Source organism: Dipodomys merriami, unplaced genomic scaffold (genome assembly GCF_024711535.1).
Source record: "Dipodomys merriami isolate MVZ:Mamm:240054 unplaced genomic scaffold, mDipMer1.0.p SCAF_1, whole genome shotgun sequence".
NCBI classification, from domain to species: domain Eukaryota; kingdom Metazoa; phylum Chordata; class Mammalia; order Rodentia; family Heteromyidae; genus Dipodomys; species Dipodomys merriami.
In genome coordinates, this window is record NW_027202270.1 from 18645388 (window position 1) to 18660813 (window position 15426).

Genomic DNA, 15426 nt, shown 5'->3' on the forward strand with positions numbered 1-15426 from the left:
GTCAGTCAATCACAGTGCCATGTAGACATGGGAATCAACCACCACCATTCTTGTGACTAACTAGTCTATACAGTTAGAACAGCAGAGAGACTCACTGGTCTTCAAGAACATCCAAGCTCCAGCAAACTTCCTTATGACAACCAGTTACATGGGCATTCTAGACTCCATGAAATCCACAGCATAGAATATAGTCTCAGAGAGACTAAAAATCCCAATGAGCAAGAAGACAGCAACAGCTCTGTTATCAGGTTTGATGTCAAGCATACACTTGTATGTTCAGACCACAGCTTGAAATCTTCTCATGGCCTTTTTTTTTCCTGTCTCATCTCATTTTTCTGTTCTTCCCTCCTCCTCCTTGTGCCCACAAGATGCCTTGTACACACAAAATATAGGATCAAAGTTTGGTGAATAAATGTAGGAGTGAAGCAAATGAATTAATTGGCTACTTAGTGAATTCCCAGGCCATGAATTAGAGCCAAGCAAAGCAGGTTGCTCTTGGATACAACAATAAATCCCTCAGCTAATCTACCCTTCCAAATAGGCACACATACACACACACAAAGCTAGACTGAGAAACAGAAATCTGTGGGAAAGTCAGAATTTGAACCAAATTGAATTACCTGTACCAAGAACTGGTTCAGACTTGCTCAGCCTCTGGCCCATAACTCTCAGACACGCTGTCCTTTCCCGAGCACTCAGGCATGTAAGAAGGACTAAGTGACCCTGTTAGGTTATTTAAACACTTTAATTCGATGTGTAATTAAAGCAGCTTCACAAATGGCAGAGTCAGAAGCCAGCCCTCCTGGATGCAGATCCTAGCTGCACCACTCACTGACCATTGGTATGATTTGACCTGTCTCTGCTTTAGTTCCCTCATCTGTTATTATCTAACAGCACTACTTCAAAGGCTTATTGTGATGATTCAATGAGCTGCTACTTATAAACTGCTACAAAACACTGGGTGGCAGAGAGAGTGGGGAGAGAGAACTGGTTCTCTTCGGTGTGCAAGTACAAGACAGATGGGAATAACTGGACGCATGGACTAATGGGAACATACAGATGTGTCCTCCAGATGGAAGACTCCAGACAATACAGATGTGAACTCAAGGTAACCACACCTCTTGTCTTGTTTGGGTAATAAGAGTCTGGATCCTGGGGCTGTGAAGGTGACTCTGTGGTAGAGGGCTTGCCTTGCATGCATGAGGCCCTGGGTTTGATTCCTCAGCACCACATAAGCAGAAAAAGCCAGAAGAGGCACTGTGGCTCAAGTGGTAGAGTGCTAGCCTTGACCTGAATAGCTGAGGGACAGTGCCCAGGCCCAGAGTTTTGGCCCCATGACTGACAAAAAAAAAAAAAAAAAAAAGAGTCTGGATCCCATCTACTGCCCATGCCTAGCCGTCCTTTCTCCTGTAATAACTATCTGTAATGGCCAAGGAGCTGAAGCATAAGCTGAGCTATGAAGGAAAGAGGGGTAAGGCAGGAAGATGGCCTCCATTCTCCATGATGGGTAGACTTCTTGTAGGAAGCCCCAGAAATTTGCTATGAAATGCCATTTCAATCTGAGTACTTCTACCTCTTCTCTCTCTTCTCTCTTCTCTCTCTCTTTCTCTCTGTCTCTCCCTCCTTTGCAAGCTGAGAACACTGTCATTTGGTGAAAAAAAAATAACAAAGATATGTATATGCCTATAAATGGAAGATAAAGTAGTGGCTGAGGGCTTCCTCCAGCCAAGGAAAACAAGCACAAAGCAGCTGGAAAGAGAGGAGCCCGGGGCTTGTGGAATCAGAAGCTCTCCATCATGTCAGGACCCAGCCCAGGGCTACGCAGGCCTGGCCATCTGGGAGCAGCAGCCCCACCATCCTTCCAGGAAAGGCCTGCCAGGAACCTTGGGGCCATGGACCCAGAGTTGCTGGGAGCTGCATACTGCAATTTGCCATGGGAAAGGAAGGAGACAATTGGAGGCTGGTGGCCCAGAGAAACCACTGTTTAATACAACAGGCATCAGCTGAATGATTGCTGTGTGCAAAGCATGAGCCTTAAGGCAGAAGCAACAAGGTCATTGCTCGAGGCAATGGGAAGGGGACCCATAAAAGCAAGGGTGAGACAAACAAGAGATGTAATTTCTCCTTCCAAACCACTGGCTAGATTTTGAGTCAGGAAGAACTAGGCTTCCCAAGAGTGAGGGGTCACACTCAGTGTAATGACACAAGAAGTATGTTTAAAGGATGGGCAGGGTTGTGATAAGAGATGGGGTCACAGGAGGATACTCTGGGTAAAATGACCAATTTACAAGGCCATGGAGTCAGGGAGATAAAGGCACATACCTGTAATCCCAGCACTAAAAATGTTAAAGTAGAAGATCAAAAGTTCAAGGCCAGCCTGGGCCACACAGTGAGTTTGAGGGCAGCCTGAGCTATAAGAGACATCTCCAAAACAGAGGAGAAGGAAGAAGAAAGAAGGAGGAGGAGGAAGAAGAAGAAAAGGAAGTGGAGGTGGAGGAGAAAGAGGAGGAGGAGGAGGAGGAGAAGGAGGAGGAGGAGGACAGAGAGGAATAGGATGGGGAGGAGGAGAGGGAGGAGGAGGGGGAGGAAGAGGGGGAGGAGGAGGAGGAGGAGGAGGAGGATTAGGCAAAGGGTCCAATGCAACATAGTAGTCAAAAGTAAGAGGGAAATAAGTATACAGCTTGGTGCAGAGGCCTTAGAGCTGAGAATTCTGAGTCTGGCTCAGGATGAGTACTCACTGAAGTTCTGGGAACTTGAGGAGAACCAGCACTGGACTGTAGGATAACTTACTGGTAGCAAATGGGGATGGACCAGGAGGAGGAAGAAGGGAAATTCCTTAGGATTAAGATTTTTCAGCCTTTGAAAAGAAGAACAGCTAAAATTTTTCACTCATTTAAAAAAAAAAATCTGCTGGAGCTGGATGCCGGTGACTCATACCTGTAATCTTAGCTACTCAAGAGGCTGAGGGCCAAGATCTGAGAATCCTGGTTCCATTCCTGCCCAGGCAGGAAGGTCTGTGAGATTCTTATCTCCAATAAACTATTCAGAAAAAGCCAGAAGTGGCCCTGTGGCTCAAGTGATAGAGTGCTAGCCTTGAGCACAAAGAGATGCCCTAAGTTCAAGTCCCGGGACCTGCAAAAAAAAAAATCTCTCCTGGATGCTAGTGGCTCATGGCTAAGGAGGCTGAGAGCTAAGGATCATAGTTCAAAGCCCACCTAAGCAATTGACCAGCAAATAACTGGAAGTGAAGGTGTAGCTCAAGTGGTAGAGCAGTAGCCTTGGGCAAAAAAAAAGCACCAAAGGACAGTGCCCCAGGATTAAGTCTAAAAACAAAATACCTTAAATTTCCCTACCACAGTTGACCTGTGTAAATCAAGTCTGCCTCGTTCACGCTATCCTTCACGCTGGCCCAGCAATGCTGTCTGTCTTCCAGGTCCTCTGATACACCAAACCTGAGAGCCTTTAGCTTATCTCCAAAATTGCTACCCTAGTCCTCTCTTCTCCCTGCATACACTGGCCATTCCCCTGGGAGAGAGAGTTTAATCTTCCATGTCCTAGAATCTAAGATGGCTAGAGAATGCTTCACCAACAGAATCCAGTCTAGTCTTGAAGAAAACAGGAATTTCCTACTTCTTATTCCCTCTATGAAGCTACCCTCTGTTTAAGAAGTCCAGTTATCCTGAGCCCTTCCAAGCCACACAGAACCCATGTTGGCCACATGGAGAGAGACACTGACAGACCGCTGATCTTTCATCCACCCAAAAAGGTAAGCCAATGAACTTTCTTAAACACACAGCCAGTCAAGCCTTCTGATGACGCCAGCTCCAACTGCAATCCGACTACAAGTGCACAAGAGAAACCCCGGTGAAATACAAATATAACACCTAACAGAGCCCAATCCCTCCACAGAGCTGGGATATATAAAATGTTTCTGTTGGTTGGCCACTGGTGGCTCATGTCTATAATCCTAGCTACTGAGGAGGCTGAGATCTAAGGATCTTAGTTTAAAGCCAGCTAGGATAGACAATGCTGAGTGACTCTTATCTCCAATTAACCAGCAAAAATCTAGAATTAGTGGTATGGTCAAGGGATAGAGCATCAGCCTTGAGAAAAAAGCCAAATGAGTTTGAGTCCCTGGGTTCAAGAGAGAAAGCTTTTGTCTTAAAATCACTAAGTTTTCAGGTAGTTTTATCTTTCCTCTGTTGCACCTCGGAGGAAAGACAACTCTCTGTATGGCTTTCTTGCCTTTATGCCCTCCCCTCTCCAGCTCAGCTCCCCACCCCATGAAGGATGCCCTGTAAATCGTGGGAGCAAATTCCTACTCACCTTTTAGTCCCCAGGCTGCCTGAGTGCAGCCACATCTGTCCCCTCCCAACATGGAGGGGATCTGTTGGCCTCAAAGGGCTTCTCAATCACCTGCCTGGGAAAGGGTAAGAGTTGGAGCAGGGCAGCTGCCAGAGACCACATGAGCACTGACCTCTGGCCCTGGCAACATCAGTAGCTGCTGTTGCAATGGGCTTTAGCGATGACCCGGTCCTGAGGGAACATCTGCAGATCAGTGGTTGTCTTGGAATAGGCCATGGGAAAGTCGAAGCGCAGCCATGGCTCTTGACAACCATCCCAGAATCCCACTGGAATGTTGTAGCAGAGTACATTGAGCCCTAAGGTCTTTGGGGTTCTATGCTATTTTATTCATTTTTCTTTTTTTGGCTGGACTTTTTAGTTGGGAATTCAGAATACTAAATCTATCTCAGCGTATTAGCTCTAAGCATGCCAGACAGCTCTCCTCAAGCTGATAACTAACAGATCTGTGCTTAAGATCCACAGCTCAGTACAGCAAGTAAGCTAAGCTCCTAAGTCCAAGGAAGCAAACACTGAGGCCTGGTTAACATTTCTTCCCACCAAGGCCAGGGAAATGGAAGTTACCTTAGGGGCAGTCACTAGTTATTCATTTCTGAATTATTGTCTGAGTAGCCTGATTGCATAATAGATGGTGTGTGTGTGTGTGTGTGTGTGTGTGTGTGTGTGTGTGTGTGTGTGTCTGTCTGTCTGTCTGTCTGTCTGTCTGTCTGTCTGTCTATATACCAGTACTGGGGCTTGAACTCAGGGCCTCATGTTCTCATTTAGCTTTTCCTGCTCAAGGTTGGCACTCTACCATTTGAGCCACACCACCACTTCTGGCTTTGTGCCAGTTAGTTGAAGATAAGAATCTCTTGGATTTGTCTGCCTAAGCTGGCTTGGAACCATGTTCGTCATATCTCAACCTTCTGAGTAGGGGTGAGCCACTGGTGCCCAGCCGCACTGTAGGTTGTTTTGAGCACAAGTGAGATGAACTTCCAGGCTATACAGAGAGAGACTCTGAGGCAAGTGTTAGAGAAAACTTTTTCCCTGAGCCAGTCCTGGTTTTGTGTATATATAGCCTGTGAACTGAACTTCTTTTTAACATTTTTAAATGGTTAGAAAATGCAAAAATAAATTGTACTTCGTGATAAATAAACACATCAAATTCCAATTTGTGTTCAGAAGCTAAGGTCTAGGGGAACATGGCCACTCCCATCCACCTGCCAGTATTGCCTACAGCTGCTCTGATAGCAGCTCTGCAGTACAGAGCTCAGCTGGGTCCAGGCAACAGAGACTACACAACCTCCAAAGCTGGTAATACATTTGCACTCCCTCCCTCCCCCACTCCACCCTGCATCGCCTTTTAAACAGAAGCCTTGCTGGAGCCGTTTATCATTATTGGTTTAATTTGTTTATCTGGCAGTTTTCTCCCTGAAATAAAAAAGGAACCTGCTCAAAGACAAAAGGGGACTAGAGTTCAAACAAAGAGAACCCCAAAGACAAACTTGGTCTACTTTATAAGATAGGGCTGAGGCATTGGAACTATCTGGATGCAAAAAGGGGGAAATGTCTCTGAGTTCACATAAGAGCTCATCATCAGAACCTGGAGTAGTCATCCCCCTGCCCAGACTTCCCTCCCCCATCTTATCCCCCTGCCCAGACTTCCCACCTCATCTATCTTGAAGCAGCATGAACATTGGAATCATTAGAGACCTGGAACCATCCACCGTGTGGTGGCACTCACAGCTCTCTCTTGCTGCATAAATCATGGTGCCACTTGTTCAGAGCCAAGCATAGCAAGTGCCATGCATCCCTCAATGCAGGCTACTCATCATCGATTGCACCAATCCAGCTGGCAAATGAATTCGATGACCATTACTTTGTCATTCATCTTCCAGTCTCTGTTTGCCTCCAGACAAAACTTCTCTCAAGTACCAATTCTGTTCTAGTGATTTCCACTTCTCTGGACCTAACAAAATATCTATGATGCCTAACTTACAAGATAGTCATCCACCAGTCACGTTGCTAGAGGGTACAGAAAGGAGTTCGATGTTATGCCCAATGAGGTACTGCCAACTACTTCCCAGAATCCCTGCCCTGGGAGCAAACCCCACACACAAGTACAAGTTGAGCCCCCAGAGTTCACATCCAGGTGATGTCAATCCCCACACAGGGTCTCCCCACTGGAGGTCAGGCATTGGGATGTTTCTACCCCTGGAATCTGTCTTGGCTGGTTGAAGGCCTTGCCTCTGTTTGCTTTTCCTCTCTAGTCTTCCAATCGGCTAGAAAGGCTCACCACTCCCCTGAGGCCTCTTGGGCACAAAGAAGGAAAACAGAAATGCCTTTTGCAGCTGACACCAATGCCTGATTCCCTCTAGAGCTAAAGGAAAGTAACTTTTGAAACTCTTCTTTAAGAAGAAGAAAAGAAACTCTCCTGTTTCAACAGGTATTTCCAGCTGCTGGCTAGGGATTTACAAGAAATCTAAATACAATAGCCTATCTCCTGGCAGCTGCTGGTTACCCCCAGCAACCTGGAACTTTTACAGACTGCCTGGAATATGAAGGGCCTTGGATACCAAGGGCCCCTGTGGAGACAAACTTCTTAAGCATTGCCATTCTTTAGCGGTGACATTCTCCGGGGAAAATGGGCTCCTCTGGCAAAACAGAACCCCCCCTAAAATTCACCTTAATGGGAAAACTTAAAATCTCCTCTTGACAATATATAGCAGAAACCCAATTTGGCATTTTAAGCATGCCAACCCATAATGCCATGAACATGGATAATTTCTAATTTCAGTTATACAAGCCTAGAGGGCTGGTGATGAAACTCACTCACTGGTACGACCCTGTATTCAAGTCTCAGCATTACAAATCATGCAAGGCCTCGAGTTCAAATCCCAATGTGCCAAAGGTAGTTTAAAAAAAAAGAAGAAAAAAAAGAAGGAAAAAAAAGAGGAAGATAGGAGTCATGTCATAAGTGAACTATATCAGCAACATACAATATCAGTAATTTATGGAATAGCAAAAAAATCACAAGCTATAATATCACTGGTATTATTTTACCAAGTACTACTGATGCCACTCGATACCTATGAGCCATTGGGAAACAGGTTCTCTTATTCCAAACCCAATTACTCACATTAACTCTCAGATGGCACATTACACATCACAGTGCTACACAGGTTACAGAATGGCTAAGAAAGGGCTAGAAGAGCTGAAGGACTACTGAAGGCACAGGTGCTTATATAAGGACTTAGCAAGAGCTCCACAAATCAAGTGCACTAACAAACCAAGAAAGCTATAAGAACTTACTTGGGATGGCAGTTCACAAACTACATAGCTTGATACATTTTACTTGATGGCTATGAGCCTGTGGCAAACTTTCTTCCAAACTTAATTACTCATATTAACTCTCAGATCACCCATCCCACTTCACCACGGCATACAGGTTACAGGATTCTGGTTCTAGTCTGACCCAAAATAGACCAAACTGGAAAACATATTCTTATACCAAATTCCACACCCTTTCTCCAGAATCTGGTTCTATGGGTCTGGTATGAAACCTGAATCATTTTAAAGCCCTTCCAGTAATTCTTATGAACATTCAGATTTGGTGGACAATATTTTGAGAATTAGGCCTTGCTCCACTTCATCTTGCCCTCCTCAGTTTTCTGTCACCTCTCTAGAAATTCCCACTAGCCCCCCAACTCTAGAAGCAGAGTGATGTAGCCCTATTTTCTTTAAAAGACAGGATAAGCAGCAGCTTTGGAGTACTTTTCTAGGTGTTCAACCACAGGGATCTGTTTGTTTGGAGCTGTGTCAAGCCCTGGGCTTGTAAAAGGTTGGGTGGTTTCTTTGGGTTGGCCGCCTGGGTTCCATTGGGGCTGTTGCCTGGTTTATTTTAGGTGCTTGGTCTGCAGGCTGGTAGGCTGACCTTCCTTGGCTATTCTCCAGGGTGCAGATTACTAGGCTCCTGCTGTCTCTGGAGCTACAGGGTATAATTTCCATGGCATCCAGGTAACAGGAGCTGACTGGCAGCAGTAGCTGGAACCTGTACTAAACCTAGGGAGGCAGCCTGCTGGGAAGAAGAGGCCCTGGTCATCTGTGAGTCTTTGCAGATGGTCTTAGCACTGCTGCTTGTAAGCTGTGTGAGCTGAGTCTAGCCACCTCCCTCCCTAGGCCTCAGAATCCTCAGCTATGACACAGAGGTTGAACAAGGTAGAGGCACTATAGAGCACTGAAAAGAATGCGGGTTCTAAGGCCAGAAGATTTAAGTTCAAATGCCGGCTGCTTCACTCACTTTCTTTGTGATGTTGGACAAATAACTAAACCATACTTTTGTACCAGCTTTAATATCTACTAAATGAGTGTGACAATACTTTCTTTGAATGCTGGTATTCTCATTAAAGGAGATGATATGTGCCAAGTGCTTGTTTAAACCTCACTTGATGTGCAACACACACACACACACACACACACACACACACACACACACACACACACACACACACTCCTTAACAAATAATCTGATGAAGTGGGTCCCAAATTCTGGTTAAGAACTGGTGGAATGAATCTTTGAAGAAAGAGAAACTCTGCACAGGGTACACGGTAAAGAAAGGAACCATGACTTTCTGAAGGAGACAAGGTCTGAGTTGGGACCTGAGATATGCCCAGAATATAAACAACTAACTAGGAGAAGAAACTCTGAAGAACAGGTAAAAAATCAGAGAACCTAGACTGGAAAGTAGAAATTTAACCCCAGCCCAATAACTGCCCAGCTTTGTGACCTTGTTGATCCTCTCATCTATAAAATAAGGCTGTGGTAAGAGTGAATCAGAAGAGAAAAACATCTTGGTTGGTCCTTGGAATGTGGTAAGTGTTCAGTGGATAGATGGCTAGATAGGTCGATTCAAGATGGGGAAAGTAAGATGGGTCAAGTAATATGAAGAGGAATGCTTGGGTATCTTTATAGGTCCATAACTATATTGTTCTAGCTCAGCAATTTCTATAGTTCTCGTGGAATGTCAGACACTCAAGATGTCATGAGAGGAAAAAAGGGTTTTCCTTGGGAAATTCAGTACTGTAGTATAATCTATCTCCCCTTGAAAATGTGCAGTGAATTCTAGCACATACATGATTTTTCCCAATTTAATTCTTTACTAAACCAGTTTTCTACATTAAACCTGATTACTTTGCACTAAACTTAGGAGAAGTCTTTCTGAAGTAAACTAAGAGGATGATGATAGAGATATTTTCTGGCTTTTTTCTGTGCTTCAATTGTATTCAGCTTTAGAAACTATGTATATGGTAAGGAGTAGGAATGTCTGAATGAGAAAAGCATGCATATTTGGAAACAGAGAGGCCTGTACTTAAATATAATATCTGCTACCTGCTTCTGAGCTTAGTTACTTGGAGAAGTTTGTTCATCTTTCTTTATCTCCATTTGCTCAAATGAGCATTATGAGAATTAAATGAGCTACTAGTACCTGGAGAGGCTATTATCATGCCTGACACATAGTAAACACTCAGTAAGGAGAAAATGATGAATGCATTATTATGCTACCATCTACGTAGCTCCTGCCAGCCATTCTGCAACACCCAACAATGGCTTGGCCATTGGGTTCTGAGGAAAGGAACTGTACCAAGTTCTAGTTCCCTCTCACTTACAGAGTCAGCCTAGAGGGAGACAACCAGAGGAGGCAGAAAAGCATTTCCCAGAGGGTTAGAAAGGTAGCATATGCCTTGTGCTTTCTCTGAACACTCAGCAAAAGAAGGGGCTCTTTCAGAAGGAGACATGTTCTCCTAAGCCAGTGTGGGCTGGCAGCATCTACTTTCTCAGGCTGGCACTAAGCCACCAGGAGATGCAGAATTTGCTTAGTCATTTCTCAACAGCAAGAGCAAGTGGCTTGGAGAAGAACCAGATATACACCCTGGAGGTCAGCCAAGTGCCTCCTAAAAAGAGGAAAGCAAGAGCACAAAACCCTGAGTGCCAGGGACAGCTGGCTTCCAGTGCCAGAGACCAGTGCCCTGCTAAAATGCCATCACCCTGGGCAGGATGGCCTGGCCTTACCCCTGACCATCAAACCCAGTCCCCAGTTTTCCTACCTTTGCTAAGAATGTCAGCTATGGGCAATCACAGTCCCTGAAGAGGTTTCTTTATTCTTGATGTATTCCTTCACTTAGTATTTGTTAAACACCATTTTCAACAAATACATGTAATGAATACCGTTGCACATAAAACAAGAAAAGTCCCTACATATACAGAACTTACATTTTAGTGAAGAAAAGCAAAAGAGGTACAAGTAAACAAGACATAAAATAGGGAGTAAAGACACAAAATAATGTCAGGTAGATCCTTTAAGAAGAAAGGCAAAGATGAGAGATTGGCAGATTAGGGGAAAAATAGGACAGTGAATCCCCTTCAAGAAAGACACTCACATGAGTTAAGGCCTGAATGAACAAGAAAAGGAGATGGTTCAGATCTGAATTCAGATCTGAGAGGAGAGTATAGAATAGCAAACATTAGGATCCTAAGACAAAGGTGAGCCCACCATGTGGACACGCAGCCAAAATGATAATAGCCATATCAACGAGGAGAGGGCAGAGTGACAGGAGATGTGGACAGTGGTTAGAGGGCAGGTATTTCAGCAGGAAAGGTAAAGGGTTTGGGCTTCAGTTCAACTGTGAATGGAGTGTGTGTGTGTGTGTGTGTGTGTGTGTGTGTGTGTACCAGTACTGGGGCTTGAACTCAAAGCTTGGGTACTGTCCTTTAGCTTTCTTGATCAAGCACTATTTGAGCCACAGCTCCATTTCTAGCCTTTTTTGTTGGGAGGGGGGAAAAGAGGAGAAGTTAATTGGAGATCAGAGTCTCACAGATTTCTCTGCTTGGCATGTCTTTGAACTGCGATCCTCAGATCTCAGCCTCCTGAGAAGCTAGCATTACAGGTGTGAACCACTGACACCAAGCAAGATTGGAAGATTTTAAAGGACAGAAAATAATGAAGACCACCCATGGACTATGAGAAAAGATAGATGGAAAGAAACAAAGATGTACTCTGAGTGAGCCCTTGGGAGACAGCTGCCCAGTGTGGGTAAGAGGGCGCAGGTGAGGCCGGACTGGGCAGAGAGAGAGAGAGCAAGAGAGGTGTGGAGAACATCTTGAAGGTGAAGTGACAGGACCTGCTGGCCAATGGGGTGTCGGCTGTGTGTGAAATAGAGAGACCAGGAGATTTCTGTAGTCATTATTTTAATCCCCAAGATGTGGCAGCCCATACAAAGAACCTTTCAGGGAGGGAAGACAATGGCAGTAGTTTGGATAAGATTCCTCTTGGAGATCCATGTGGAAATGTTAACCTGGCAGTGGGATGTGTTTTGAGCACATCAGTCAACACAGAAGTCATCAGTATAAATGTTTAAAGATTTTTGGATCCCTGCACCCAGACAGGATTGCATGCCATGTGAGATGTATGCCATGTGAGAATGAGACTTTAGCAAAACTATTTAGTTTAAGATTTATTTTGTTTTGCAAGGGGCTACTGAAGCTTAGAGGGGCAAAGTAACAAACCTACTGTGCTAGTCAAACTTTTTGTCCTTGCAACAAAACACCTGACAGAGACATCTTCAGGGAGGAAGGATTTATCCTGGCTCAGAGTTTCAGAGATTTTAGTGTATAGTTTCTTGGCTCCATTAGTGCAGACCAATGGTGAGACAGGGTCTCATCATCCTGGAGAAGGCACATTGGACCACAGATGTTCTCCTCATGGTGACTTGGAAGCACAGAGGAAGATGGGAAGGGGACGGGTCAAGACAGAGCCTCCAAACACATACTCCCAGTGATCTACATGCTCTATAGGCCTCATCTCTCAAGTTTACACTACATCCCAAAATAGCACCAATAACTGGGAACGAAGCCATTATTAACATATGAGTAAATGGGGGCGTGGCATATTCAAATCAAGCCATTATGCCCATAGCCACAAAGGATTCTGTTTATGTCATTATCCAAGAGTGTCCAGAGTATTAACAGTTCCAATATTGCTCAAAAGTCTAAATCAAAAGTCTGCTTTGAGAGTCAAGGCAACTCTTTCATGACTATCTGTAAAATTACAGAAGCTAGAAATGTGGCTTAGTGGTATAGCACTTGCTTAGTACATGTAAAGTCCTGGATTCTAGTCTAACACTGCAACTCCCCCAAATACAAAAATTTCCTATTTCCAATATACAATGCCAGTTCCAAAAAGAACTAGTTGGGGAGGGACATAGAAAGGAAAGATCAGATCAAACCAAGAACAAAACTTAGAAGAACAAGTATTAAATCCTATGGCTCCAGTGTCTGTGTCATATGTTGGGCCATATTGAGAGTTCAGTAGGATCTGGGTAGTCTGGCACTTATGGACGTATGCAGCCTGCATGGCCTCTCTCTTGGGCTGGCTTTACCGGCTGCCTGTGGATTTCCTTAGCAGATAAAGGGACTTCTTATGTTTCCCTCTTGAGAGCTGCCTGTCACATATTGCCTGGCCTCTCTGGCTTTTCCTTTGAAATCTGAATGGAAGCCTCCATGTGGGTGAGACCAAAGTCGGCCAGCAGTTCAAGGAATTGCTGGGTCCCTTGAACCACAGCTGTGGCAGCTTCTGAATGTCTGGGTAGCTGAACCCATGGAAATACACACCCAGGTAGACTTGTAGGAGCCTTCTTCCCAAAGGAAATTCTTTGAAATATGCTCACAGTTCCACCTTGCCCCTGCCATGGATGGAACGATGCTGATTCCTGGGGTATCTTCAAGGCATCTTTCCGTTTGTCTCAATGCAAAGTACTTGGCTTCTTTTTAAGTACTGTTCTCTTTAACAACCACACTCTGTCTACAGCTTCAAACAAGTTCCTTTCTAGTCCAAAAGTCATATTCATACCTTTCTGCTCCACTCTTCCCTCACTAAAAATTCGGCTAACAGCAACTAGTACCCATGCAATAGCCTGAAAGCTGATACTCCTTGACATTTCCTCTACCAGACTCTTTAGTCTGTATACTTTAAACTCAATCTCCCACAAAGTCTCAGGGCATGAACATAATGTAAACAGGAGCTTTGCCACAATGCAAGACAAATATTCCCTACTCCAATTCTCCAAATCCTCATTCCCATCTGAAATTTCATGAGCAATCTTTATTATCCACATTCATACTAGCATTCTGGTTCCTTCTATCACTACTTAGAAGGAAAGTCTGCCACTCAAGGAAATATTTTATCTCTTTCTTTTTTCACTCAATCTTTCTTTCTTTTCTCAATCTTTCTGTCTTTCTTTTCTCAATCTTTCTTTCTTTCTCTCTGTCTTTCTCTTTCTCCTTCTTTCTCTCTCTTCTTTCTTTCTCTTTCTTTCTTTCTCTTTTTCTTTCTTTCCTTCTTTCTCTTTCTTTCTGCCAGTTCCAGGCTTGAAGTCTGTGCCTGGATGCTGTCTCTGAGCTTCTTTTCCTTGCTCAAAGCTAGCACTCTACCAGTTAGTCAGAGCTACACTTCCAGCTTTTTCTAAGTATTTTATTGGAGATAAGTCTCACAGACTTTCCTGATCAGATTGGCTTCAAGTTGCCAGCCTTAGATATCAGCCTCCTGAGCAGCTAACATTATAGGTGTGAGCCACCAACACCTAGGTATATTTTATCTTTTTAATGAGCAAGAAATAAACAACTTTGCATGAGTCATTAAACATTTTGAGATTCGTTTGCTACAGCAACTATATTGACATGGGTTAGGGTTAACTGTGTCAAGTCCAAGAAAACACTTAAAATTATCCACATTGTAACCCTTACACTTATAATGAAACTAGTCAGTAAAAAAGAAAGAAAGAAGTTCAGAGATGGTAGACTACGCTTCCCTTATCCCTGAGAGGACAGATCTGGCTAAGATCAAAGCTGAAATGAAGGTCTCTCTGAGACTGGAGAACTCATCTCTGGATCTTCATCCATGGCTAGTTAGAAGATGAATGAATGGTAAGGACAATGTCCTCACTCTTTAGAACAGGACTCAGATGAAAGTCACTATTAGCAATATCTTCTCTGACTATGTTCTGATCCACTTTTTCATGTGCTACCCTCTGAAGAGATGAAGAGTTGCTGGTCACTTGCTATCCTCTAAAAACTTAAATTACCACTCAGTCTCCACTTCTCTAACACAGTTATATTCTCCCAAATATATACCAGGGTCATAAGTATAGTCATAACCATCACTGCTCACAGCCTTGCACTATGGTGGTTAAAATGTTGATCCATCCTGAACTGGTCCCATCATCCAATTGCTTTCTCCATCACGCAAAAGGGTCTGCAGTTTCCCCTCATTGGACAGTACTATTGTATAAGTAACCAAGGATGATGGAGTTTGAGTCAGTGTTGGGAAGTCAGCTCTGTTCCAGTCTCACATCCCCTAAGTCCTCTGAGCACTAAACCAGAGTCAGCTTTAATCTTATTTCAGGCAAGTAACACACAAACACACACTTTCCAAAAACTATCCCAATAGTCTTGAACCTTTTCTGATCCTACCAGTCAGTAAAAGTATTTAGATGACATACTCCCATTATATGTGTATATATGTACATAAACTTATATATTATGTATGCGTGCAATTATGCATATTTAAATATATGATATAATTGTGCTAAGTATGAATCAGTGATGTATTTAAGATAACATTCACAAAAACATAAATATTTCAGTAATAAGGTCTTTAAAAAACAAATATGAATAGCAGTCCTAACCATTTTTCCCTGTCCCAAATGGAACATTCCACACACACCCCTCTTCAGAGAACACTTGGTCCATCAAAACCTTTGAACTGAATCACAAACTGGCAGCCTACAGGCCAAATGTAGCCCACAGATGTGTTTTGTTTGGCCTGAACAATATTTTCTAAATTTTCTATTCATTTCCAACACTTAAAAATTTGGACAAGTTCACATAAAAATCTAGAATTTTTCAGCATTTTATTCACTACGTTATTCCCAGTGTCTGATGCATAGTAGGCACTCAATAAATATTTGTTTAATTGAATTTCCAGCTTCTTCCTTCTCCAAAAAACAATCAGGCTGGCATTTCTTCCTGGC

The 15426-nt window shown here is 43.7% G+C and overlaps 1 long non-coding RNA gene across 1 annotated transcript; it reads left to right on the forward strand.

The window, feature by feature from the left end:
* The first annotated feature begins 813 nt into the window (after positions 1-813).
* LOC138823979 (uncharacterized) lies at positions 814-11873 on the forward strand. Its single transcript, XR_011370968.1, has 3 exons — positions 814-1108; positions 3651-3766; positions 11256-11873. It is a non-coding gene; the product is annotated as an uncharacterized lncRNA (long non-coding RNA).
* Positions 11874-15426: the final 3553 nt, after the last annotated feature.